This window comes from Adiantum capillus-veneris, chromosome 4 (genome assembly GCF_014529385.1).
Source record: "Adiantum capillus-veneris isolate H3 chromosome 4, ASM1452938v2, whole genome shotgun sequence".
Lineage (NCBI taxonomy): Eukaryota > Viridiplantae > Streptophyta > Polypodiopsida > Polypodiales > Pteridaceae > Adiantum > Adiantum capillus-veneris.
Genome location: NC_140934.1, coordinates 113,451,247 through 113,478,577, shown reverse-complemented (window position 1 = coordinate 113,478,577; position 27,331 = coordinate 113,451,247). Strand labels below are relative to the sequence as shown.

Below are 27,331 nucleotides of genomic sequence, written 5' to 3'. Positions count from 1 at the left end.
GTCCAGTGGACACCGTGGCCAGATCACCACCACCTCAATTAGGAGATAGGCTTAGCTGGATTGGGATATCTGCGAGCTGTTGGTGGCTCTTAGGAGATACATATGAGTGGTTGGTTCCATTCGTCGGGACGCATCATCATCTACTTTTGTGTGGTCAGTCATCTAGAGTCTCATCAAAGTTGTACACAGCAGCACATCTGCACCATCCCTGCACAGTTGAGCCTCGACACCCCCATTGTACCTATGAGATTTGGATTGGAGCTGAGTGTGCTGCCATGCCAGAGTTTGTATCGGTTTCTTTGAGTTTGTCGATGATCGTGCTGTTCATGATCTGCTACAATCTGCAAAACGCAGATATGTGAGAGAGAGAGAGAGATGCAAAGACGCTAGAGAGAGGTAGAGAGAGAAAATACCAGGTAGACCCAAAATGCTGGCTCAAGTATGCAACTCAAAAGTACGAATACAAAAGGGTGGGGGGTTTGGTGGGCAGGTGGTACCTTTGTAGGGAGTCCCCTCATCTGCCCGACTCACATAAAAATCCAGTGACCCAGTTAAATCACTGTCTCCCATAAAAAAATGCCACAACATTATAAATGACCGAATTGACACAGTTAGGCTACCAACTTTTGCATACTAGGAAAAGTTGCAGAAAAAGGAGACTTTGACCCCAGGAAACCCTAGGAAAGGGTCCTGCCTCATGCCAGCCTACCGGGTGGGTACATACGTGGCTTTGATTGCTAGAAAAGGTATGTCTTATGTCAAATACGGCTGGGGACAGCCACAAAACAGCCCTCAGTCTCTAATATTCTCTTGGATGATACTACAACCACCACAGGATAAAAGATGAAACGCATAACACCCTCTCTTAAGCTCTTGGACGGGGAACCAATTCAAGGGAGTTGGCATGAAGGAATAATGTTGCTTGTGGTAAAGGTTTGGTAAAGATATCAGCAAAGTTATATGACGCAGAACAGTTCTCAAGTCGAATGGTACCATCTAGGGTCTTCTCACGAGCTTAGTGATGCTGTATCTTGTCTGCTGCCGAAAACCAATCTCCAAAAGCAACCTCTGTAACCATGCTGACTCACATGCAAATAGCCCGATACTCTACCTCTATGAAGATAAGACAATTGTCTTCATGAAATTACTCTGGAACCAAAAGAAGGTGTAAGTTGTACTTGAACGTCATCCATTTGGACTTTGGAGCTCCACCCCAATCGAAATCACTTCACCTCCCCGGCATACCACATGCCCAACGGTTTTGACTCCTTCAAATATCGCAAGATCCGAAGAGCCTGCTCCATATGTGACTTGTAAAATTCTGTATAATTGAACTAAGAAGTCCCACCGGGAAAGTGATGTCGAAATGTTTGCTCAACAACCAAATAAGAGCACCGACAAGCTTTTGATGCTTCATAGCATCAACTACATTTGAGGGGTCATGTGTACTTACTTCCGGCGAGGGATCGGACGAAAAGATAGAGACAACTACAATTTGCAAAATTATAAAACACTTCATCACTTCAAACAACTTGAGTAACTGAACTAAAACAGAGAGTGAAGGGAGAGAGATGATGTTGGAGTGGGATGCCCCTATACATAGTTGGTGGCCCTGAACTGCCACTGTTAGCACCCCCATTTGGGTATTTCTTTGTCAAATCGAACTCTTTGCGTACAAGGATTGGAGAGCTGAAATCTGAGAGTTGGCTCTCATGCAATCACACGACGTCAGTCTGCAAGTGATCTTTGTGTGTGCAAGTGAGAAAGGGAGGGGGGATGCTTTTATAGGCTCTGGGGCAGCAAGAAAAGCTGGGTATCCAAGTGTCTTGCCTCTTCTGTCATGAATATTAATTTCTAACCTTCTAAAAGTATTTTCAAACTTAAATTGGCCACTTAAGTCCAACGAAAATAAAAAGAGAACAAGTGAAATTGATGAAGTGCTAATGGACCAATCCGATCAAGGCTTGGCACCAAAAGGAGATAGTCCATAAAAATGCAAGGGTAATTGCTAACTAGTTATCTCAATCATAGGTACAGGTCAAGGAAGGATAATTGTATTCCGTGCAGCCTGATCAAAGGTACAGGACAAAGAAGATGACCGAGAGTAATTATAGGAGTCTATAGATAGAAAGTGACTGTGCTAAGCTCAAGTCATAATAACTCTTTAGACTCCAAGTATGAAGTCTCGGAAGTCTCAAGGTGAAATTCTAACTTACCACAAAATGTCTAAATTTAGTAGGTTTTGGGAGCAGTTTGGCGGCACCTCCAAAGCATTGTGCTAAAGTTTTGCACAAGAGGTGAAAGTTTTAAAGCCCAAAGGATGAGTTTTATTTTTGTCAAAGTTTATCCTAATTTAGTAGGTCCTAAATTAGCAAGTAGGCTGTAGCCCCGGGTAAGCTTCATAAGCCTCCAAGGTTTGTGTAAAGGTCTTACACCCGACTTAATTAGTTAAAAGGTAAGCTTATGGTTTTTATTAAATGAAAGGGAAAAGGTAAGGACTAAGGTTAGATCAGCCTTTCTTCATTTAGTAAGTTGACCCTAGTCTTTCTTTACTAAGCTTGACTAGGTAACATGACCAAGGTAGCACATTCTTGCTTTGTGTAAACTTAAACAAGTGTGTGTGAGTGTATGTGGTGTCTGCCAAGAGGGGGGGGGGAGGTGCGAGTTCTAGCATGCAAGGCAAGAGGGACAAGTGTTGGAGCATGCTTGAGTTGCATTAGGAGGTGTTCCTATCTCATTAGCCAAGTGTGGACTAGTTGCGCTCTTGCATAGCTATATAAGAGAGGGCTCGTTGCATTTTTGAGGCTCTTGCTCCTCTCACACACTCTCAAGTGGCCAAGATTGACAAATCAAGCTCTCTCTCTCTCTCTCTCTCTCTCTCTCTCTCTCTCTCTCTCTCATTGGAGCTCTAGAGACGGACTCTATGCTCAAGCTCTTGGCTATGGATGCAAATCCAAGGCAATGAAAGTTTCTTCTTCTCCATCTTTACTATTTTATTACTAAGCTATACTAAGAGCTTGCCCATGAGCAAGTGTACGTGGAATATCAATTCTCTAAACATGTATTATAACAAAGCTCTCTTTTGAGAGGATTATAATACAAGTCCTTTTGGAGGGGGGACGGGCTCCAAGCAAATCCGGTCCTTATCGAGTTATCAATCTTAATTGGTTATTCTCTTCGCATGGTTAAAGTGTTTTTAATGTGTATTTGTGTAAATAAATCAACCTATCACAACCTATGTTCTCCTTACTATCTCTCTCTTAAGGAAAACTCTCTCCTTTCATAGTTAATTTTTGCTGAATCTAAAAGTAAGTATTAGATTCTGTGACATTGGTATCAGAGCTGAAGTTTCTCTTTTCTTGCATAAGAAGAGAGGTCCTTGAGTAATCTATAAAAGGTTGGAGTTGTTCATTGCAATAGGGTAAGTGCGAGTTGGATTATTAACTTTGTTGGTATGTCTGTTTATAGTACGGGGATACCATCGGGATTTATGGTCTTAATAATGAAGTCTTTTGGGACTTGCCTACGGCTTAACCATTATTGAGTTATTAGTCGCCCAATAGAAACCGATGCCAACCTCGCACTCTTAAATCCACTCCACTATTCTTTGCAATTAACAATATTCTAAACCACGGGTGTAGTTACTCGAGTGCTAATTTTCCAGGGATAAGAGGAGTGGTAGCCAAAGTTTTGGAAGTGCCAAGGAAAGAGGTAGCATACGCATATAAGGAAGTTTATATGTAATTAATATTGACAACTTAGATTTGACTCATGGTATAGCTTTCGATGATGGTTGCAAAGTTGTCAACTACCGTGGTGACAAGTTACAAGAAGCAATGGGAACCCTATCTTGCAAGCGGAGGTTCAAAGCCAATTCAAACCCTTAGATTCAAATTTCCTCAAGTACCCAAGAAGAGAGAATTCTTATGAGGCCTCCTAGTGAGATCCTCAAAAGAGGAATCTCTTTGGGTAATGAAGAGAAACTGGAAGGACCTTCAAGGCAAAGTGTTCAAGAAGAAGTGCACCTTGAACTTTCAAGGGGGAGGTATGAAAGTGACACTCCACCTACCTTTGAAAGAGATGCTGCCCCAAGAAGACGGGGGGCATGGCGGTCACCTACTCCCAAAAAAGAGAGCAAGTCATCAAGTACTCTCTCCCATGCTAAACCAAAGAAGGGAGAAAGAAATCCAGGTAAGAGAGAGTGAAGAAAACGGTCACCATCTTCGTCTTCTTCCTCATCTTCTTCTTCATCATCATCACTATCTTGTGACACGGAGGACAACAACTTGTACCCAAGAGAGAGAAGAGAAGGGGTAAACCGAGGAGCTATGCGGCATGGAAGAGGTCACATAAGTTGAAGAAATTCAAAGACAGAAGAAAGAACATCAGCTTTTCTACATATGATGGTGTAGCAGGGCTACAATGTCACTTCACAGGACAGTTGGACAGTTGGTTACAGTTGGTCTAGTTCACACTGGACGGACCCTCTGGGCTGGGGAGTGACACGTGGCATGGTACTGACGATGGTCTAGTGGACATCGTGGCCAGGTCACCACCACCACTCAGTTTGGAGATAGACTTGGCTGACTGGACATTTATGAGCCGTTGGTGGCTCTTTATGGTTGTACATATGAGTAGTCGTTTTGGGCCATTAGTATTATCTTTCACGTAGTCGTTTAGAGTGAGTCTATACACAGAGCACTTATTCACCATCCCTGCACATCTGAGCCTCGACACCCCATTGTACCTGAGAGTCCTGGGCTGGAGCTGAGTGTGCTGCCACGCCATAGTCTGTATCAGTTCTTTGAGATAGTCGAGTCATTTGTTGTGGTCTACAGTTGCTGTTGTGTCTCTGTGAGCTTAGTTGTTGTCTATTGTTTCCTGTTTTCAGTCTGTTTTGAGTGAGATCATCACGCACATTGCACTAAGGAGCACCTAGTGTAGGGAGCACGACACACTATTTGCGCTACGGGTGCTCTCATTTTGGCGATCACGATGGGACCTCAACTGAAATCTCACTCTGTGTGGTACAAATCTTGAAGCTAGTTGGGTCTATTTAGCTTTGCCTACCTTGCCTTGCACTGTTCTCCTCTCGCATGGTCCAACTGGTCTAGTCCTCTCTCGCGCTGGTCCAACCAATCCTCGTCCTGGTCTAGTCCTCCTTGACCCTGGTCTAGTCCTCGTCCCTGGTCCACCTTGGTCTAGTCACTAGCTTGGTCTAGTAGAGTCTAGACCAGTCTTCAGCCAGTTCAAGGTTTTCTTGCCAAAGGTTGGTTGGATTGGTGGTCATTGCATGACACATACAAGGTGGTCAATCGAGCGTCAAAGCGCACTACTGAGCCCTCTGAAGTACTATAATAGAAGACGACCTTTGGTACCTAGTAGAAGTCAATCAACCTTCATCACCCATACCTCCACATACATCACCCATTCCTTCATCCCGTTCCACATCTTCCAAATCACCTTCTCCAGTAAAGCTTTCTCCTATTCTGCTACAGCAAGCTATTGAGCAACAGGCTCAGCAAGGGGCCATGGAGGCTTTGGCAAGTGTTTTGGCCAAGGTGAACATCAAGTTCGCCACCTTCAAAGGACTCTCTTCAGAAGATGCTGACGACCATGCAAGGAGGTTTGTCTCTCTCTGTAGGGGTCGTGGTCTTAATAGAGAGGATGCTTATTTGGTACTCTTTCCATCTACCTTGGATGGCTTAGCAGACAAATGGTACAGCCAATTTGCAGAGAACCATTTTGCAACCTGGGCAGGCTTAAGGCAATAGTTCTATGTAGCTTTCAAGCCCGGTGACTACCAGGAGAAGGTGTTGGATGAGTTGGCCAACATGGTGCTCCAGCTAGAGGAGACTTTTGCAGAGCTTATGACTAAGACCAAGTCTCTGGTTGCCAAGCTTCCCCAGCAACCCGGTGAATTCATGGTTAAGAAGTGGGTGGAGAAGGTGCTTCCCAAAACTTCTCTACAAAAACTCCGAGATAGTCTCCGACCTGACGCCACTTTGGAGGAGTTCATCGCAGTTGCTACTAGGATAGAGGGGGCTAGGAAGCTGTTCAACAACTCCCCTCGCATAGAGACCCCCTCTGTGTTTTCGGAAAGTCCTGCTGATCCATTGACTTCTTTACGTAGACAACTTGAAGCCCTAAAACTACAATGCCCTCTTCAAGAGGAGAAAAATATCTCTCTTCGCTAGGAGAAACCCCCACATCTTGAGGCTTTGGATCAAATCAAGAGAGAGCTAGAAGAGCTTCGGTCTCAACAGGAGACTAAGGCTATGGTATGGTGCAGCTCGTGTCACTCTCCAGGACATCCTCCACAGGACTGTTCCCTTCGGGCTTATTGCCACTTCTACGAGAAGTCTGGGCATGAAGACAAGGATTGCTACTATATCAAGGGATTATGGCAGATACAACAAAGTCTAGGTCCTTCTCTCCAACAAGGGCTAGCAACTGCATCAAACATGGTGTCACCATATAGCCATTAGAACCCGATGCCACCTCTGCTGACAACACCAGGATACCTCCTATGCAAGGTATGCACAACAACTTTACATCCCCCAGCTTTTATCATGCTAGTGCTCCTTCAGTTCCTCAAAGCTTCTACACGTCAGCATCCGGTCCCATACAGCAAGGGCCGAGACCACCTCGCCCCTCAAATAGGACAATTTTGTGCTACAGTTGTGGGGAGTATGGACACTATCACGCAAATGTCCCTTACCAGAAGGGTCCCCTCCTTGCCGACATTGCCCTGAAGCTAAGGATCACTATAGTAAGGATTGGCCAAAACAACGAGCGTCCACATGTGCAAGCACAAGCCAGAACCAGCAGGAGTTTACATTCCCAAAGCTTAACCTCATCATAGTAAACTCCATTCCACAGGCTTTGCCTTCCACTCTTGTAGTTGCCTCTCGAGATGGGTTGAAGCAAGTGGAAGAGCTTGCTGGTGTGCTCACACAGGCACAGAGAGCTGCTCTTGGCCTCAGTCTCCCTGGCGGTCCAATCTCTCCATCTCCTGCTACACAAATGAGTCAAACTCCATTAGTAGCTGACAAACCAGCAGGTAGTGTCAAGAGCCAACCTACCTCGCTTCTATCAGATATTGATGGTGCCTTCATGGAAGCAGTAGAGGACTTGGAGAAGCTTAAGATACCAAAGCTAGTTCTAATCAAAGGAAACAAGCCCACAACAGAGTCTATCTTGAAAAACAATTTTCAGCAAGTGTCACTGTACGACATGCTTCGACTTGATGCAAATTTTAGAAGTGACACCCTTTCCATCATCTAGTCTCTGTACCCTGGTGCAGGGCCTAGTGGCGGGCACCTACCTGTGCAGCCCTTGGAGCCCTACATGATTTCATATCCAGCTGCTCCCCTCACCGACTACAAAAGTCCTCGTCTCATTGTGTCTATTCTTGGGCATCAATTCTTAGGCGTCATAGTGGATGGTGGATCTGGGATCAATCTGATGCCAGAATTTACTATGTTGGCCTTAGGTCTGCAGCCTACCCGCCCTTCTCCATTCACTGTTACATTGGCAGACTAGAGGACAGTCTACCCTGTGGGCATAGTAGAGAAGGTGCTTCTGATGGTACACGACTTCACATTTAGCTTGGATTTTGTGGTGGTCAGTCTTCCTCAGGTGGAGGGAGGATTTCCTTTGCTGATTAGTAGACCATGGTTGCGGCATACCAAGGCACTTCATGATTGGGGAAACGACGCCATGTGGATACATACTCCTGGATCCCCCATGCAACCAATTCGGCTCGAAGGAGGTATGGATCTAGTGGTTCATCACAACTCATTGTCAGTACAGTCCAATCCCGACGCTGAGCAGTCCATCCCACTTGACGGGTCTGGTTAAGACCTGCTGCAGTGGTTGGAAGCTACCGCCTCGATGCCATGCTATGTGGTCTCTATTCAAAACTCACCTGTGCTGGTAACACTCTCTCTCCCAACTCCTCAGGCGGACACAAATGTCCCAAGTCCTACAGCAGACAGTGGACCAGTTGAAGAAGTAAGTGTGTCAGCCCCAAATTCTCATGACTCAGATGATCCTCCTATGGAAGCCCTCGGCCTCGGGGAACCTATAACACATCACCGAAGGGGGAAAAAATCTCCTCTGCATGAACTCGCCAATGATTTCCCCCTTCCTCTAACATCTCCCAGGACGGACGCCCCACCCCCTCAAAAGCACTCTGTTATGTCTGTGTCTGTAGATTTACCCTTCGAGGAGCTTCCACCATGATGGTTACAAGAAGAGTATGCGGAGTTTCCAATCGATAAAACACCAGCACATGATGTCTCGAAGCTCCAAGAGGCAGCTCAGTTCTCAACTTCTGAAGTACCCTCCACAGTTACACCTCCTGATCCTGTCAAAAATGTCAACCTGGGCGACCCTGACAACCCTCAACACGTCCTCTTAGCAACTTGGTTATGGGAGCATCCCGCATTACTTGATCAGGTAGTTTCTTTTATTCACTCTTTTAAGGATGCTTTTGCTTGGTCCTACAAGGATTTGGAAGGGATCCCACCAGACAATCCCTCTGGTTGAAGGGGCTAAGCCTGTCAGAGGCCGAGCTTATAAGCTCAACCCAAAGTATGCAGAGGCTGTCAAGTCAGAGCTCGAAAAAATGCAAGAGGCAGGGATCATTGTACCTGTGGAGCACTCTGAGTGGTTATCACCCATGGTGATAGCGCCTAAGAAGCAGTCCAATAACATTCGTGTGTGTGTAGATTACCGCGCGCTGAATAAGGTAACTATTCCAGATGGTTTCCCCACACCTTTCACTGAGCGTGTGCTCGAAGATGTAGCAGGGCATGTTTTGTACAGTTTCATGGATGGGTTTAGTGGATACAATTAGTTGGGCATCCATCCAGGTGATCAGCTGAAAACGGCCTTCATGACTCCCTAGGGTATTTTTATCTACACTAGAATGTCTTTTGGGTTGAAAAACGCTCCACCTTCTTTCAATCGGGCGGTATATCTCATCTTTTGTCCTCTTCTTACGGATCATCTTCGCATCTTTATGGACGATTTTTCGACCTTCTCAGGTGCTCAATGTTCAATCCCAGTGGAAAATCTAGAGGAACACCTCGCTCAGCTCTCTGTTGTCTTCCTCAGATGCAGAGAGGCACGCCTAATGCTAAATCCTAACAAATGTCAGTTTTTGGTCACTGAGGGCACACTTCTAGGCCCTGTGGTGTCTGCTAAAGGCTTAGCGCCTGACCCAGAGAAAATCGTGGCAATCTTAAAGTTACCACCTCCCATCAGCCCAAAAGGGGTGCAGAATTTTGTAGGCCATACAGGCTATCATCGCCGGTTTATACGCATGTATGCACAGGTGGCTCAACCCCTAACCCGCCTAACCAGTGCTACTGTTCCCTTTCAATGGTCGAATGCAAAGGTTGTAGCTTTTGCATATCTCAAAAAATGCCTCACTGAAGCGCCTATCCTAGTGGCTCCAAATTGGTCTCTTCCTTTCATGTGCATACTGATGCCAGTCAACTGGCTGTGGGGGCTGTGCTGACTCAACCTAGTAAGGAGTATAACCTGGATCGCCCTGTTCACTATGCAAGTCGTCTACTCACCAAGGCAGAGCGCAACTATAGCACCACAGAAAGGGAAGGTTTGGCTATTGTGTATGCTCTGCAAAAATTTCGGCATTATTTATTAGGGGTCCACTTCACAGTTATTACTGATCACCATGCCCTACGCTATCTGCTCAACAAGCCGCAAGTTGTAGGTCGAGTATGGCGATGGCTACTCTTATTTCAAGAATTTGACTTTGAAGTGGTACTCAGGCCCGACAAACATCATGTCCTTGCCGACTACCTCTCTCTCATTCACACGGGTGAAGAAGAACGGGGGTTGCTGACGACTTCCGAGATAGCAGTCTCTTTAAGGTGGATACCACTCCGGAATGGTACGGCGATGTGTTGCATCTGCTTTCTACTGGTGTATACCCAGAGAACGCTTCTCCACTGTAGAAGAGACGACTGTTGTTGAAGTCTAGGCCATTCACTCTGATTGGGGGCCAGCTATACAAGTCAAGACAGGATGGTGTTCTGAGGCGGTGTGTCTCCCCTCATGAAGTGGAGTATATTTTGGAGGATGTCCACAGTGGTCCCACTGGTGGCCATTACCTTGGTCATATCACTGCCTAGAAGATTCTCCAGTGTGGCTTATGGTGGCCCTATATTTTTCGGGATGCAATTGCCTATGTAAAAGTATGTGATGTATGTCAGCGCTGTGGCCCTAAACCAAGCAAGCAGTCAAACCGTTCTCTGCAGGTCTCTATGGCGTGGTTGCCCTTTTAGCGATGGGGCTTGGACTTTGTTGGTCCAGTTACTCCATTTGCTCAACCAAGCAATCGTAAGTATCTTCTGATAGCAAGGGATTATGCAACCAAATGGGCCGAAGTGGTGGCTACCATCGACTGTACAGCCGCCACTGTTGCAAAATTTTTGTATGAAAATATTTTTTGCAGGTTTGGGTGTTCTCTGGAAGTCACCAGTGATCGAGGTAGTCATTTTGTCAACGACTTGATCTCCACTCTCCTCACGAATTACAAGATTTTTCATCGCAAATCTTGCTCTTATTATCCTAGAGAAAATGGGCAGGCTGAAAGCACTAACAAAGTGCTAATCGCGCTTCTCAAGAAAGCTTGTCATGTGCATCCAACATCTTGGGCTCAGGCTATCCTCAACACAGTTTGGGCTTATCGCACCTTCAAGGCAACCACTAACTACACCCCATTCCAGCTAGCTTTTGGCTTAGAAGCAATTGCACCATATGAGTTCAACTCAGCTTCAGCAAGAGTGGGAAGTGTTCGTGTCATAGCTGGGATTGCTTCAGCAAACCTCTCTCGTCTCTCAATGTTAGAAGAAAGCAGGAGGTTAGCTTCACATGCTCTCCAAGCTAAGCAAATTCGTCGCAAAGCGTGGCATGATCGCCATCTCTGAAGGCCGAAAATAACGCAGGGTTCCCTGGTGCTACTCTATCAAGCTAAGTATCTAAAGAAAGCTAAGAAGCTGGTTCCAGCCTGGCAAGGGCCATTTAGGGTACAAGAAATTTTGCCACAAGGAGCAATCCAGTTAGTAACTTTGGACGGTTTTCCATTGCCTCTTGTAAATGGCTCCAGAAGCAAGTGCTATTACTCCTTTGAGTAAACGGTCTGCAACTATTCCGCCATCTGTAGGTTTATATCCCATCTCTCTCCTCCCCACTATCTTTCCACCAGAACGGGTATTCTGTTACTGTCTCAGTTTCTGCTCTCCTCCCCACTATCTTTCCACTAGAATGGGTGTTCTGTTACCGTCTCAGTGTCTCAGTTTCTGCTATGTCTGTATTAGTTTCCGCCTTTGCTCCTAAGGTATCTTTTCTCCACTCAGTCTCGGTAATTGGGTATTGTCTTGAACTTCTTCAGTCCAAACACTCTTTCTCTAATTGTTTCTATCCTCAGTGTTATTTGATGTTAAGTACTAAGGTCTTTCGAGTCAAGCTTCTAGTCTGGAGTCTCCAAGGATCGCGGTTTTTTTGGGAAAGTGAATGATATGTAATCAATGACTTGACGAGGCTCAAAATTCAATAATGTCTATGTGAAGAATATTGTAGAGTCTATGTTAGATAAGAACTTAGGAGCGTCTTTGAAACCTTTGGTCCCATTAGCAGTGTAGTTATTATGAGGGATGCCGATGGCAAATCAAAGTGCTTTGGTTTTGTGAATTTTGAGAGCGCAGATGATGCTGCAAAGGCAGTTCAAAGTCAAAGTCGTCTTGTGACTGCAATCCACCTCCCATGTATCATCCTGGAGCTCCAGGAATGGGCCATTCGAGCTTCTTTACTTTTGTGCTCCAAGTTTTTGCTACGAGCTTCAATTGCTTGTGATCCTTCACCTACTACTGCTTGCGAGCCTTAATCTCCTAATACTTGCCCATGAGATTTCTTTTCTCTAAGGTTCAACTTCCACAAGCTTTAATTCTCCCACTCTGTGAGCATCAACTTCTCTTCCTAGTGTATCTGCCCATTGCGCCCGATTGCCTGCTCTTCACTCGCCCCTACCCTCTCACCCCCTCGCCCCTACCCTCTCACCCCCTCGCCCCTACCCTATACCCTCGCCCCTATCGCACCTACCCAGCCCCCTTGCCCCTACCCTCTCTCTCCCTCGCCCCTACCCACCCCCTCTCCCCTACCCTAGGGCCTATACCCTCGCCCCTACCCTCTCTCTCCCTCGCCCCTACCCTATACCCTTGCCCCTACCCTCTCGCCCCTACCCACCCCCTCAGCCTCGGCCCTATCCTCTCTCTCCCTCGCCCATACCCAATCGCCCCACCTCTCGCACCTATCCACCCCTCACCCCTTACCCCTACCCCTACCTCACCCCTCGCCCTGTGTCTCCTTTGGCTCGTCCTAACTTGCCTGAACCCTCGCCCTCCTACCACTCTGTGCCTCGCCCCTACTGGGATCACCCCAACTAACACCACTCGACCCTACCCGAAAAATCAAAACCGCCCCTATCGAATCTACTGCTCTCTACATCAACCTCCTGCTAGTGTCGGGGATCTCGTGCCTGATACACTCTTCCAACTATACTCACTATGGCAGGAGGTAGCAAGAAACAGACAGAAGGTGGTAGCAAGCAAAAAGAATTCTTCCGAAAAAAGAAAGCTGTGGCTGCAGAATCAGAGAGTGAGGGGATGTCAGCAAGCAGTAGCCACGGCTTGGATGACATAACTTCCTGCATCCCCAGTGATGAAAGCTACAAAGCATACTCGCCGGCTGAGTCAGAAGCACACTCCGAGTCAGATGCTTCAAGTGATCAAGAGGACCATACAAAATCAGCTCAACAGAAAGGTAAACAGACAATCATGAGTCATATAATCAAGAGGCCTGCAACATCCAAAAATCGCACCGCGTTCTCTCTGGATTTTTATTTACAGCAGCCTCAACCATCTCTGAGCGAGGTCTTTTCCAATGCTCAGCTGCAAACTCTGGGTCTCACAGCATTGGCCGATGCCGATCTACCTACCACTGTTCCTGCGGAGATGATACATCAAATGTTAAAAAGATTTTCCCAAAGTAAGGGGCCACAAGTTGACAGCTACAAGGCTTGGCCATGCCATGGGTATGACTAGCTTTCCATCTGTGAAGCCGGCTACACACACTTTTTCTAAGCTGTCCAAGGATGCAACAGTTCAAGCATGTCATGAATTGTTAAGTTCTTGACGGATCGCCAAAACTATGAAAGGAACAAACGGATTCTGGCAATCTTCAGGTATTACTTTCTCGCTAGAGAAGCCAAAGAAGATAAAGAAAAAGGTGATCTTCCCACTATCTTCTCCCACTGCGATGGCCTCTACTGTTTGATCCACACCATACCCTGTGGATTCCACCAGATTCTCGTTACCTCTTTACAGTCTAGGGCTAAACGATTTCGGGTCCGATGGATTCAAGCGTCTCACTCCATACATTCTCTACACTTCAATGAAACAAAGCTCTGCTCCTATATCTTCTGGCTGTTGAATAACTGCACTGTGATTGCAGGCGGCTACTGCTTTAACCAAGGCCTTGGCATCCCTAAGGGCTTGTCTTGCTCACCTCTTATGTGTAACATCTACCTTGCCTCTTTCGAATACAAATGGTATCTTAAAAACTTGGAAACTAACCATAAAATACTTCCATTGTTCAATCATACTTTTAGATATATGGATGACCTGCTGAGTGTTAACAACAGAATGTTCTCTAACGAGATTGATCAAATCTACCCCCACTGCTTAAAGATTGAGCCTACCTCCCTCCCAAATAATCCGACTGCTGTTGAGAAATTTTGCAAATCAACCCAATTTCTCAACCTTTCAATTTCCCTTCATTCCCCGTCTACAGGCGGATATGACCTTAGATTTATCTGGAGAAAGGACTTCTTAAGCTTCCTCGTATAGAATTCATTAAAAGAAATAGCAATAGTCCATACAAAGCCTCTATTTGCTCCTCTATTGGCATACTTTACTTAATTTGTTACTCGTCATCTACCTCCTCTTTGGCCTGGGAAGAGATGTGTGCTAATAAAAAAAAACTGCCGGAACGGGTTTAACCATAATCACATCAGGAATACCATCATACAAGCCCTCATTCGACATAACTGGCGTGGGCTATTGTTTCAAAAAGAGAGTCTCATCTCTCTCATTAGGTAGTAGGCCCATACACAATGGGCCTACTACCGACCCATTGTGTGTGGTGCCTGGGTTAGGGCGGGTACACACACACACACACACACACACACTTATATACTGTTCATTAGTTATATTTGATTAAAGAAAAACTTCCAAAAAAGAAAAAGAACCCCCCCCCCCCCCCCCCCCCCCCCCCCCCTCCCCTTTCTTTTTAGGCTCCTGTTGCCTGGACCATACTAGGTCTGAAAACTTAAATTGATTGTTTATTTTGACCACTACTACCAGGGGCCATGCCCTTTATTGAGTAATGATGCTCTGTCGAGCGTGATCAATGTCTACTGCCCTCAGGGAGTAGCGAAGGCGGCCCTCCTCCTCCCCCCAGACTGTCGATCCCCATTGAAAGCTATGGACGTGCTACTCGATGCTGTATCTCATACTCATGGTGGAGCGTGGCCTTCCTCTCTCGATACCGTGACACTGCACAAGGACAAGACTTGCCTCCTCCTGCTATAAAAACAGGTAAGGGCGCATCTCTGCCCCTCACTTAGCTATTGTGGGTGTGTTGAGTTATTTTGTGAAACACCTCCTGTCTGCTTTCTACTAGCAAGGAGAATGGAGCTCTCCTCGGAGGTGACTCAGGTGTTCAATCCTACCTCTGCTGAGTTTACTGTTTTACTGTACCATTTTTTGCACATACTACAGGTTTTTAGTCCTACCTTTTGCTTGGTAAAAGCACGCATACTGTGTAGGTAATTTTGGCTATGGGCTTCTTGCAAAAACTGTGCAAATAGTATTTTTTGTTGGTACTTTTAAAGGGCTGGATATGGTAAAACTAGGATTGGAGCATCCCTGCCATGTATATATAAAAAAATACTGCTGACATTGAACTGGTTGGGCCGCCTTTGTGGCTTACTGTAGGCTATGTCGATTGCTGTAGGTTCATATACTTATAAGCTTGATTGGCTTTTTTCCTGCTAAAAGCTAGTCGTGGGTCTCTTGTGCATAAAAAATGTTTATCTATGATTGACTCCATAATGGGGTGGCCTCAGGGCGCAGAGATTTGACTGCTGCAGTACTTCACCTCCACATAAAACTGCTTGTGCATGTATGGCAGTATGTGTTGGTGGGTATATCGTGGTGAGTATGAGGGGTGGCTTGATGGCCGTTCAGGCTACAGTTGGATATGTAGTAAAATGCGGGCTGTTACTGTGTACTGACTGTGTAAATAGTTGCTATAAGGGATGATGGCCAATGGGCCACTTGGCGAAAATAAACAGTAGGATCCTGTCGCTATGATTACTGGTTTTTTCTATCTGACAGACCTCAAAATCAGTGGGTTCTTTTTTCTGTGATTAACTGGTTGCTTAGCATAATTGGGAGCTCATAGGCTGGACATTACATATCGTAATAACCTGGCATTTTTCTGAAGGTAAGTATATAGCAGCTTATTCTTTTGGCTTTGGAAATAGGCTATGATTGGTATGGCCGGACACTACTGTTCGAGATAATCGATAATGACTTTTTGGATAAAGAAGGTATGTATATAGCCGAGGATATTTTGGCTTGGGTATAGCCTCCAAGATTTTGGCAAAAAAATGATGAGATTTCAAAAGAAAGAAAGGGGGAGTCTTGCTACTCTCGTAACTAGTTACATTGTTGTCTTATTGGTTGTAAAAAAAACGAGGTAATCACCACCAGCATCTATAACCTCTGGTCAACGAAAAGATGTCAGATTTCGCATCTCTTTTTCTAAAAAAGTACCTTTGGTACCATGGGTTCTACTGATTGAAAAAGGTAAGTATATGGTTGCTTCTTTATGCATAGTCACTGAGCAGTGGCTCTTGGTGTTACTTTTGATGGACTCCACCATAGTCTATAAAGTAATATGAAAGACTGCTAACATACTAAATGAATAAACTAGCTTGTCTAAAGTAATTAAAACCTATAAGATGGACATGGATAACAACTGATATAGTCCATTGATCCTGTAAAACACATCCAAGGCTAACAGAATTGTTGTCTTGTTTGGATGGATGCAGATAAGGACTCTATCTTATCTAGGATGGCTTTCTTTTCTTTGGCAAGCTACCTTTCTGTAATGAATTACTCATTGAGGAACGGGGAAGTTCTTCTACTTCTAGTCTTACTGAAAGAGGATCTCTTTCCTACAATCATTGTACCTAAATAATTCTAATATTGAGTTATTTTTGTACATATCAGTTTATTTATTCCTTGGTTAGCTGTCTTTTGAATGTAAAAATTCAATTATGTCTTATTAGTTAAAATTTAAACAGCTACACACACACACACACACTTTCATAATGAAAATGTTAAAACGAGTATACTAAGGCTTCATTACAAATAAGGTTCTTTCGCACACAGATACACACACTTTTTTTTGTTAATTTGCTTTGATTAATTTACAAGTGGGAAACCTCAAAGCGAGAAAATCCCACGAAAAGGAAGGGATACAAACACGGAGCACTATGAGGCTCCGAAGGCTAGAAACAATTAAAGTAAATCCTGTAGGTATCAAGAGTGATGTCTCCAGCGTCATAGGCAAAATGCAGCGCTTGCCCAAGAGATAATTTGAAATAGGGAAAGGGGTCAACAAAAGTGCCCTGGAACATTAAGGAGTTCCTATGGTGCCAGATGGCCCACATAGTCCAAAATCTGACCCAGGTAAAGAGCACCGCAAACTGAGATTGTGGTGACCGAAGCACCCCAAAAAGCCAAAGTTGTGTGTGAAAAGAGCCGGAAGGAAAACGCAGCCAAAGAGCAGTCGACACTTGCCGAATGAAGGCTCTGGAGTGACGATAACACCACAGTAAGTGTGGCACGGTCTCTGCAGCTTCAAGGCATCTGAGGCAGTGGGAAGGCGCAATATGCCGAGTATGCAACACACTGCCAACGGGTAGAGTTCCCACCAAGCACCGCCACAAGAGAACACGTTCCTTCAAAGGCAGATGACTTTGCCAAATGCGAGACAATGTGTATTGCCACCACAAGGATGACTCGGAAAGCGACCACAGCTGATTACCCCGATGCACAATCCATACATGAGACTAAAGGATGGCATAGACAGTGGCAGTTGAGATTCAGTCCAATCTAGTAGTAGCCAGATTCCAATCAGAGAAGCGAGAGTCCACATCTAGAGGAGGAATGGGTGAATGAGCAGCAAGCATCCTTTGAATCTCTCGCCAGAGAGGAGAATAGTGAAGGCCCAACCGAAAGCGGGAGACAACATCAGCGAAGGAAAGAACATAACCCGAGTCATCAACCACCTGATGCACCTGACAGATTCCTTTTGGGAAAGAAAATACGCTTAGCGAGGAGACCGTCGAACGAAAGTCGAAGCAAAAAACCTGCTCCAATGCAGACTCTCCAAGTGAAGAGAGTTAACCCCAGAGGATTGTCGACCATCCCAAGCCAAATGTGAAGTGACAACCTTCCAATCAACAATTAGAGAAGAAGTAAAGGGACATCCAGGAATGTGTCCTTCAAGATTCCCAAAAACAACATCCCAATAAATCAGTTTCCAATGACCAAAAGAAGGGGTGACAATGTGCGCACACAAATGTGTGACCATGAGAGCCCAGGGTTGTTGCTGCTCCACCAAAACTGGCAACAACATAGCTTTCCGAGCCAGAAGATGATGTCTCAAGTCCAAAATATTTAACCCTCCAAGCCGCTTGGGAGAACACAGCTTGTCCATAGAAAGAAGCCGAAGGCCCCTCTTGCTAGACGAGATCTGCCAAAAATGCTCTAAAATATTGGACATGAGGGACTGTAAGCGCAACCGAGGCCAGGATAACAAAGGCAAGTAAAACTGCACATAAGCCACAAGGATGCATTGGACAATCCTGAGATGCACATGAAGTGGCCAAGTGGACAATTTCCAATAATTCAACTTGGAATGCAGACGTTGGAGCAGCCAATCAAGTTTTTGCATAGCCAATACATTCCAACCCGGCGGATAACCCAAATGGCGAACCAGAACTGTGGAGGAACAATCTCCCCAAGCCACAATATCTTATGCCAGTCACACTCTTTCAGAGGCAATAGCTTGGATTTGCAAAATTTAACTTTGAGACCCGTTGCCAATCCAAACAAGTGAAGAGTATGCATAATCTACTATACATCATCATAGTTATTACGAGGCATGAACAAAGAGTCATCCTCATAAGCTTGATCAGCAAACTGCCGACCAGAAGGTAAAGTCAGGCCATGTAGCCTACCAGTGGAGATCAAGGAATCCAAATACAGAAACAAGGGATGAGTAGCGATCGCATAAAGCAAAGCACCCAGAGGGCAGCATTGCCTTACCGACCGTCCCAAAGGCCAAAAGTTTGTGAGAGAACCATCCAACAAGCCTACAGAAGTACTGTATGCATACAAGAAAAGCACGACACGGGATAGCCTAGGCCCGAAGCCCAAATGTCGCATGGTATCCGCAATGTAATCCCAAAGAACAGTATCAAATGCCTTTTCAATGTCGACCTGAATGACTAAGACATCCTGTCGAGTATATTTACATATTCCATACCAATGATGACATTTGCGAGGTTATCAGTAATTTGATGTTGCGGAATGAAGCCGTATTGAGATTGATGCAAGCCTTCATGCCGCAAGCACTTGAGTCGGTTAGCAAGCTTTTTTGCCATTAATTTATATACCACAGGCGTAAGTGTAATAGGCTGCCAATGTGAGAATTCTTCACACAATGCATGCTTAGGTATTAGCTTGAGCAAACCTTCTTTCCAAGAGGAGGGCAATTCTTGTTGTCCCAAGCTATATTCATCATGAACAATAGAGGCAACTTCAAATAATCCCAGAAAGACAAGAAAAATTCCACAGAGAGACCATCGCAACCAGGAGCTCTCCATCGACCCAAATCAAGCAAGCTGGCATACAATTTCGACTCAGTGAAAACAATTTCCAAGTCTTGAGCTTGCTGCATCGAAAGAATGAAAGTAACATGCGATAGAAACGTGTCACGCGCTTGCGAGCTTCTCTCGTGGGAAAAGAAGGGGCCTCAAAACTCTTGCCATAATGAGAGTGTAGGGCTAGTGCTAGCTCTCGGAAAGTGGAGATCCACTCCCCTGACGGTAATTTAACTCTCCGTATAGCTTGAGACTGCCTTGAGTGATGCAAATGATGAAAGAATTGTTTAGAAGCACATCTTTTATCTGCAAAAGCCTGTTGACAAGCTCGAGTTTTCCATTTGGCCAATTTCCTCTCATCATTTTGCCTTAATATAGCGCGAGCAGAAAACAACTCAGTCATTTGAGCGTCAGTAAGAGAAGAATGATTAGCCAAGTGCATTAATCGGCTACAAGCATCCTTTGCCTGGTTAACCCGTTCCCTTAATTGTGACAAATAATCCCTGCCATAATCCTGTATAACTGATTGAACACGCATAACAAAACGGAACAAGGCTATATCCATATCAAGATACATCTGGGAGAGCAAAGGCGGGATGATATTCACAATCATAGTGCGGAAAGGCTCATGCTTGAGATAAGCATTATTGACATGCAAAAGTCTCTTCTTGTGTAGGTGATCATTGACATCAAAAGAGCCAAAACGAAGTTTCAAGCATACGGGAAAATGATCCGAGAGACACATAGCATAATCAACCCTCATCTTGCATACAAAGTCATCATACTGCTCCATGTGAAAAAGATACCAGCGATCCAGCCAAGCGCGATACATAGATTGAGCATTGTGCTGAAAAGTGAATCCTGGATCAGTCGCATGTAAAAAGGGCCACAAATCAAGCCCATTACAGGTCGACATAAATTGGTCCCATGATTGCCGTTCCATATGAAGCATGTGAGAATGGCTAGTAGTATTATCCGCAAGGTTTGGTGCATTATTAAAATCCCCGCAGAGAAAGGCATTGGAACGCCAAAAATAAGAAGAGATAGCACTCCACAACCGTGCCATATCTGTAGAAGCTGTGTATGCATATAATCCTCCAAATTCGAAGACTTCCCCATCAACAATACATTGGATGACCATCCATCTCCCAGCCAAGTCATTAAAAACCAAGGTCGGGAAGAGTTCATGTCGAACAAGCATAAGCACTCTAGAATGGCCAGCCGATCTTGCATAAGCTATCCAGTAGCCCGCAATGTAAGAAGTCTGTCCTGCAAATTGGTGCTGGTTATGCTCTTGAAGAACCACAATGTCTGCTTTACATGTATGTACATAGTGCCAGGTAAGCCGCTACTTGTCGTGATTGCATAACCCACACACATTATAGGAGATGCAATTCAAAGAACTATGCATTCTATATGGTATATACAGTGGACAAGGAAACAGGAAAAGAAAGGGGGGAGAAAACTCGAGTACCAATGCCCATCGACACATCCTCCCTAGCTGTAGGTGCCTGAGAAGGTGGGTCAAGACCTGGACCTGGATAATTGAAAGTAAATGCACCCTGCGATGAAGAAGCTTCTCCAGTAACAACTTGCTTGTAAGAGCGAACCACCTTGTCCCAAGCTTCAGCCAAAGAAGTGTTGTCATTACAAGGGAGTTTTTCCTGAGGAACATTCTTCAAAGGAGGCACATAATTACAAGAAGATACCGGAACACGAGCTGTAGCAGCTTTGGCGGGTTTCTTGGGCACTATCCAAGTTTGAGAGGTCGAAATCTGTTCTTGTCCTTTGTCTGGAATATTCAAAGAAGCAGAAAGTGCAGACAATTGTAATTGTTTCCCCTTGCCTTTAATCGCCCCAGCTGTTGGGGAGGAGGTTGAAACTCCTTTAGTTTGAACCTCAGTAGAAGATTTTGGAGGTGAGCAAGGTTGAGGAGCAGGGACGGATGAAGGGAGGTGGTTGCAGATTTGGTTCCGGACATTCGGACTGCATATGACCAAATTTGCCACAGCGGAAGCAAGAATTTGCAAACTTGCCCCATTTAAGCTTAAATGGACGCTTTCCAACCACTGCATCCCCAGAATCGATTGAAATACCTGCTGGTGTAGGGATATCCGTGTCCCACAGAATACAAAAACGGTTTGTGTTTGCGTCCAGCTTAGGAGGGCAAATGACTTTGCCCAGCTGAGCAGCCAACAAAGGAAGAAAATGACGCCAAGTGCGAAGAAAGTCGACCACCTTAACCCAAACGGGAGACTCTGATAGTCCTTGGTAAGAGCCCAGGGCAACACATGAGTCATGTGCGTTTTGAAGAAAAGAGGAGACATTTCAAGCGGAGCATCCCGAGTATCCATGTCAGCAAGCAAGACTTCGTAGAACCCTCGTGCGCCAAAAGTAAACCCCTCGGACTGCTTGCTGTTTGAGTAGGAAATTAACCCATTGGCCTACATCCTGAGCCGTAGGCCTTCTACCCAGGAAAAAAAGAATCACCGCGTTAAGTGCATATTGAGCAACAAGATCCATAAGCTCTTGTATAGGGATGCACACTTCCATGACAGGAGCGGATCCTTCCCAGGCTTGACGTGCATCCTCGTACACACTGATCAGTCGAATCCATGTGAAGCTCTCTCAACACACACACAGATATATATATACACACACACACACACACACACACACACACACACACACACACACACACACACACACACACACACACACACACACACACACACACACACACACACACACACACACACACACACACACACACACACACATTTTTTTTTTTGTAAATCAATTTGATTTAACTATCTGTGGGAAACCTCAAAGAGAGGAAAACCCACCAAAAAGATGTACAAGGAAAGGAACACAACAGTGTTCGACTGTACAAAATATCTAAAAGCATTCATAAGAAAGCTGATGTATCTCTGCCGTGATATCACCAACTTCCAAGGCAAACCGCAAAGACTGTCGAAGGGAAATCTTGAAGAAAGGTAGGGGATCCGTATGAATGCTATGGAACATATAGCCATTACACTGTCGCCACAGGCTCCAGTATGCCCAAAACCTGACCCGCATGAAGAAGGCTGCAAAGGACTGCAACGCCGGCGAGAAGATACCAAAAACCCAAAACCGCTTATGGAAGACCGTCGTGGGAAAACGTAACCGCATACACGCAGATACCCGACGAAGGAATTCTCGAGTTACACAACAATCCCACAAGAGGTGACAAATATCCTCCTCGGCAGATAAGCAACGGACACATGATGAAGGGCGGATACGGCGCATCCTAAGAAAGGTACCCACTAGGAGCACACCAAGTAAACACCGCTCAATTCGTAACGTGCGGAGAGATGAATCGTAACGTGTTTCCATGCAGAAAGCAAGGTGGAAGAAAGTGGGCATCCAGGAATATGACCATCCATCTTACCAAATACTGCCTCCCACATGGATGATTGCCAGTGACCAAATGAGGATGTAACCACATGCTGACTCAAGTGTGCAAACATAAGAGTCCAAGGCTGAGATTGTTGCACAAGTGTAGGCAAAAGCATAGCCTTCCTAGCAATGACATGCCTACGTAGGTCCAAAATATTCAAACCACCAAAGCGCTTTGGTGTACAGAGTTTTGCCATGGATATCAAGCGCAAACCTTTTTTTTGAGCACGCGTTCGCCACAAATGAGACAAAATGGCCGACATGAGAGAGTCAAGACAATGACGGGGCCAATGCAACAATGGCAAAAAGAACTGAACATATTCCATGAGGATACTCTGAACAATTCGCAGACGAACATGTAGCGGCCAGGTAGAAAGCTTCCAGTAATGCAATTTAACATTCAAGCGATTTATAACCCAATCCACTTTCTGCGTGTGAGTAACATTCCATCCAATTGGATAATCCAAATGCCTAGTGATTACATTTGGAAGAACAATCTCTCCTGGCCACAATAGAGCATGCCAATCACAAGAACGAAGCGGCAGAAGCTTTGATTTATGGAAATTGACTTTAAGACCAGCCGCAAGCGCAAACAATTCCAAAGTGTTCATAATCTCTTGAACTTCGTTTTGCTGATTGCGGGGCATAAATAGCGAGTCATCTGCATAGGCTTGCCCAAGAAAAGTATGACCCGATGGTAGCTGCAAACCATGAAGACGCTGCGCAGAGGTCAAGTGATCAAGATACATCAACAAAGGATGAGAAGCAATTGCATACAACAAAGCACTAATAGGGCAACCTTGCCTAACCGAACAACCAAGCGGTCACGATTCTGTCAATTCCCCGTCCAGGATTCCGGAAGACGTACTACAATCATACGAGAAATAAACCACATTGGCCAACTTAGGACCAAATCCTAGACATCTCATTGTGGTAGCAATGAAGTCCCAGTGCACAATGTCAAAGGCCTTTTCAATATCAACTTGCATGACCAGCACATCTTGTTGCGTATACTTAGCATATTCCATGCCAATCATAAGATTGGCCAAATTGTCCATGATTTGACGACGAGGAATGAAACCATACTGAGCCTGATGAAGTCCTATAAACAAATAGTCCTTGATGCGGTGGACCAACATTTTAGCCAAAATCTTGTATATGACCTGCATCAAAGTTATGGGCCGCCAATGAGAGAGCTGCTCGCAAAGCGCTTGCTTGGGCAACAACTTAAGTAAGCCCTCTTTCCATGAATTTGGTAGATCCTGTTTTTTCCATGCCACATTTATCATGAAGATCAGGGGTTGTTTAAGAGCATCCCAAAATGAGAGGAAAAATTTCACAGTAAGTCCGTCCCAACCAGGAGATCTCCACTGGCCCAATGCAAGCAAGGCACCATGCAATTCGGCGACAGAGAAAGGATCCTCAAGGCATTGTGCCTCCTGCGAAGACAAGACGAACATAAGAAAGCAACAATTCACGCGCTCGACAAGCTGCCGAAGAAGGCTGAGATGGAGCAGCAAACACCTTACGGTAATGTGAAACCACAACCTCAACAAGTTCCCGCTTCGAAGAAGTCCAAGCACCCGAGGGAAGCATAACCTGTTTAATCGACTGTGAGACTCTTGAATGATGCAAATGCTTAAAAAATTTCTTCGAAGCACAACCTTTATCCATAAAGGCCTGTTGACGTCCACGCGTCTGCCACTTAGCAAGCTTCCTCTTATCATTTTGCTGAATACACACTTTAGCTTCACATAACTCCGTCATTTCAGAGTCAGACAATGGACGGAAATCAGCCAACTGTTGTAATCGTTGACTAACCTGTTTCACATCACCGACATTCTCCCGAATACGTTGCATATGCTGCCTACCATAGTCAGAAATCACACTTTGTACTCTCATGACAAAATGATACCAAGCAACATCCAAATCAATATGCATTTGAGCCAACAGCGGAGGAATAATATCGGCAACCATGTGACGAAAAGCTTCATGAGTAAGATAGGCATTATTAACATGCAACAAACGTTTCCTGTGAAGAGGCCGATCACAAAGAGACTGTCCAAAATACAACGACAGCAAAAGAGAATAACGATTCGATAGCTGCAGAGCATAATCTATCCTCATGTCACATGTAAATTCTTCATACTGTTGCCCATTAAGCAAATACCAACGATCCAATCGTGCTCTATAAGAGGAATGAGCAGCATGCTGAAAGGTAAAACCAGAGGCATCAGGATGCAAAGAACGCCATATATCAATCATTTGAGCAGAGGCAACAAGAAGATCCCACTTGTGTTTCTCCGCAAGTAACATATGCGAATTTCCTGTGGTGCTGTCAAGCAAATCAGGAGTATGATTGAAATCTCCACACAGAAATGCATTCGATGTCCATGGGTGAGACGAGATTTCTCGCCACAAAGCAACTCTTTGCCCAGAGGCTGTATATGCATATGTACCTCCTTTCCCCGAGAAAAACAGAATAACTGCATTCATAGCGTACTGCGCAACTGGGTCCATGAGGTCCTGTATCGGATTGCGCACCTCAAGAGCAGGCGCCTCACCATTCCATGCCTGTCGAGCCTCCTCAAAGTCCTCATACAAGCATGCCTTGATCTCAGAAGCTGCCTCCGACGTGGGTTCCATCGCTTTCCGACGCTTAAAGACGCATAGTGAGTCAAACATAAATTAAAAGAAACCCCTTCTTCAAACAAAACCGACTGGCGAGAAAATTCTGCAATCTACTGTGGAGAAAACCTTGTAAATAACAGACGAACCACAGCTCTGTACATACTTCACAGAAAGCAGCAACCAAAACCCACAGCAATATACATCTGCTGAATTCTGCCCAAAGAACTGGAACTTGACTCAGACTCTAACCTGTATACAATCTGCCCAACCAGTCTTGCACAGCGAGACCAGACAGAACAGCGCTGGCCACAACTTGGCGTGCAAAACCTGCTGCACTGTCACTGCTGCACTCCTCAGCAGCGGCGAGCAGGAGGGCGCGCTGGGTAAAAATGCACAGGAGCAGCCACGCAGGGGCAACAGTGCGTACCCCAATCACACACACACACACGACATACACACACACACATACACACACACATATATGTGCGTGTGTATATGTGTGTGAAATAGCATTTAACATTACATACCAGCAATTCAAATAAATATTCTTTATAGTTTATTAAGCAAGCCATGATGTGCATTGTGAACAATCAACTTCTAGTATTATATGGTGAGAATTTTCTTTGAAATGACTTGAAATGACTTGAAATGTCAACAAGAAAACTTAATTTGATTGTGACCATTGGATGGTGAGAGGTGCAAAGACGAATTGCACGTTTTCTCTACCACTCCCCTATGGCCTTCTTGGCCAAAAATTACAAATGTAGCGTGAAGAACAAAAAAAAACACCGCCTCTACGAACGCGTAGTTGACTATGCATCACCGCCCTCGAACACGCTGCACCGCCCTTCTTTTGCCAGGGCCGACCTGTTGATGTTGCCTCCTGGCCCTGCACCGACCTGCTCACCATCCCCTGTGCAACACCAACCAGGTCAAACACAACCCAACGATGACATCACTCGACGGTTGCAGCGCAGCACCGCCTCAGTCTTGTGCTACTCTGAAAACTTGACGAGCTCCTCTCTGATTTTCCCAACGCACTTTATCCCCCTGCATTTTTATTGATGAAATTTTCCTCTTGCTGCCACATGCTCACGGAGGGGCTGCCATGCCCTTGGAGTGGCAGCTCCCAAGGGCACCCTCAAGCACCACAATTACTGAGGAAACGCATATAACACACCCAACAACGAATGAGGCAACCACTAACACACCCAGCAACGAATGAGGCAACCACTAGCATCAACCCCACACACAGGAATCCATGCATAAAATAGATGAAAATTCTATCAGACTCCCACCACCGGCTGGCATGTGCCCCCCTTGTCCTCCTCTCGCTAGTAGCATCCCATACCACCCTATACGAGAGTTGGGAGAGCTTGTCAGGCTGGGCATCACGGCCCCATGAGCTCTAGTGGTTTTGTGCACGTTGCCATGTCGCGCATACGAGCAAGAAGTGGCATGCTAGTCCCTCGCCGAATTCATCATGCACACATGACATGACACGAGCCAAACTCACACCTAGACAGTGGACACACAAAGTGAGCAGACATCAGGCTCACCTCCCAGCCATAGAGCCAATACGGACTCAACCCCGAGCCTGGGAGCTTGCAGCCAAGCGGGCTAGCCTTTGTCTCAAGGGCCGGTGTCCCATACCACCGAGCCGACACCAGTACGGGTGTGCGGGCAGAGCTGCCTACGGGTAGAGAGTTTAAGTGTGGTGATCACACAAGTCCTATTTATAGGACCTCATAACTAAAGGGCTAGGTTCACATTGGCCGGACATAACTGTAGATGCCCATCTTGATGTCTGGAGACATAACATGAGCCCCCTCTTTCTTGCAAAATGCAGCTGCAACCTCATCCAACTCCTCGCTGAAAATCAGCAACACTCCTCTGTTGTCTACCAGCTGAAAACACAGGCTCTCAAGGATTCTTTGCGACAAAATTGAAGCAGAGGACTTTGAGCCCCTCCCAGTGCAAAAACGCAGATTTGGAGTATGTCTCTGAGACGAAAATGCAGCCACAAGTCATGCCCCTTGTGCTGGCTGAAAAATGCAGGCACAATTAGCCCCTCCCACTCTTCAGATCCACTAGGCGTCGACAAGCCTAGGTTCAGATACCATGCCAAAGTCAACGAAAGGTGTGGTGACACGGGGGCACGCGGTTGAGACTACCACACGGGGGAGAGGAGAGTAGGAGAGAAAA

At 45.5% G+C, this 27,331-nt stretch overlaps 1 protein-coding gene across 1 annotated transcript in view; it reads left to right on the top strand.

Annotated features, from left to right (window-relative positions):
• Positions 1 to 27,331, top strand: part of LOC147459827 (aminopeptidase P1-like) — a 213,488-nt gene that overhangs the window by 60,995 nt on the left and 125,162 nt on the right. The window lies entirely within an intron of this gene.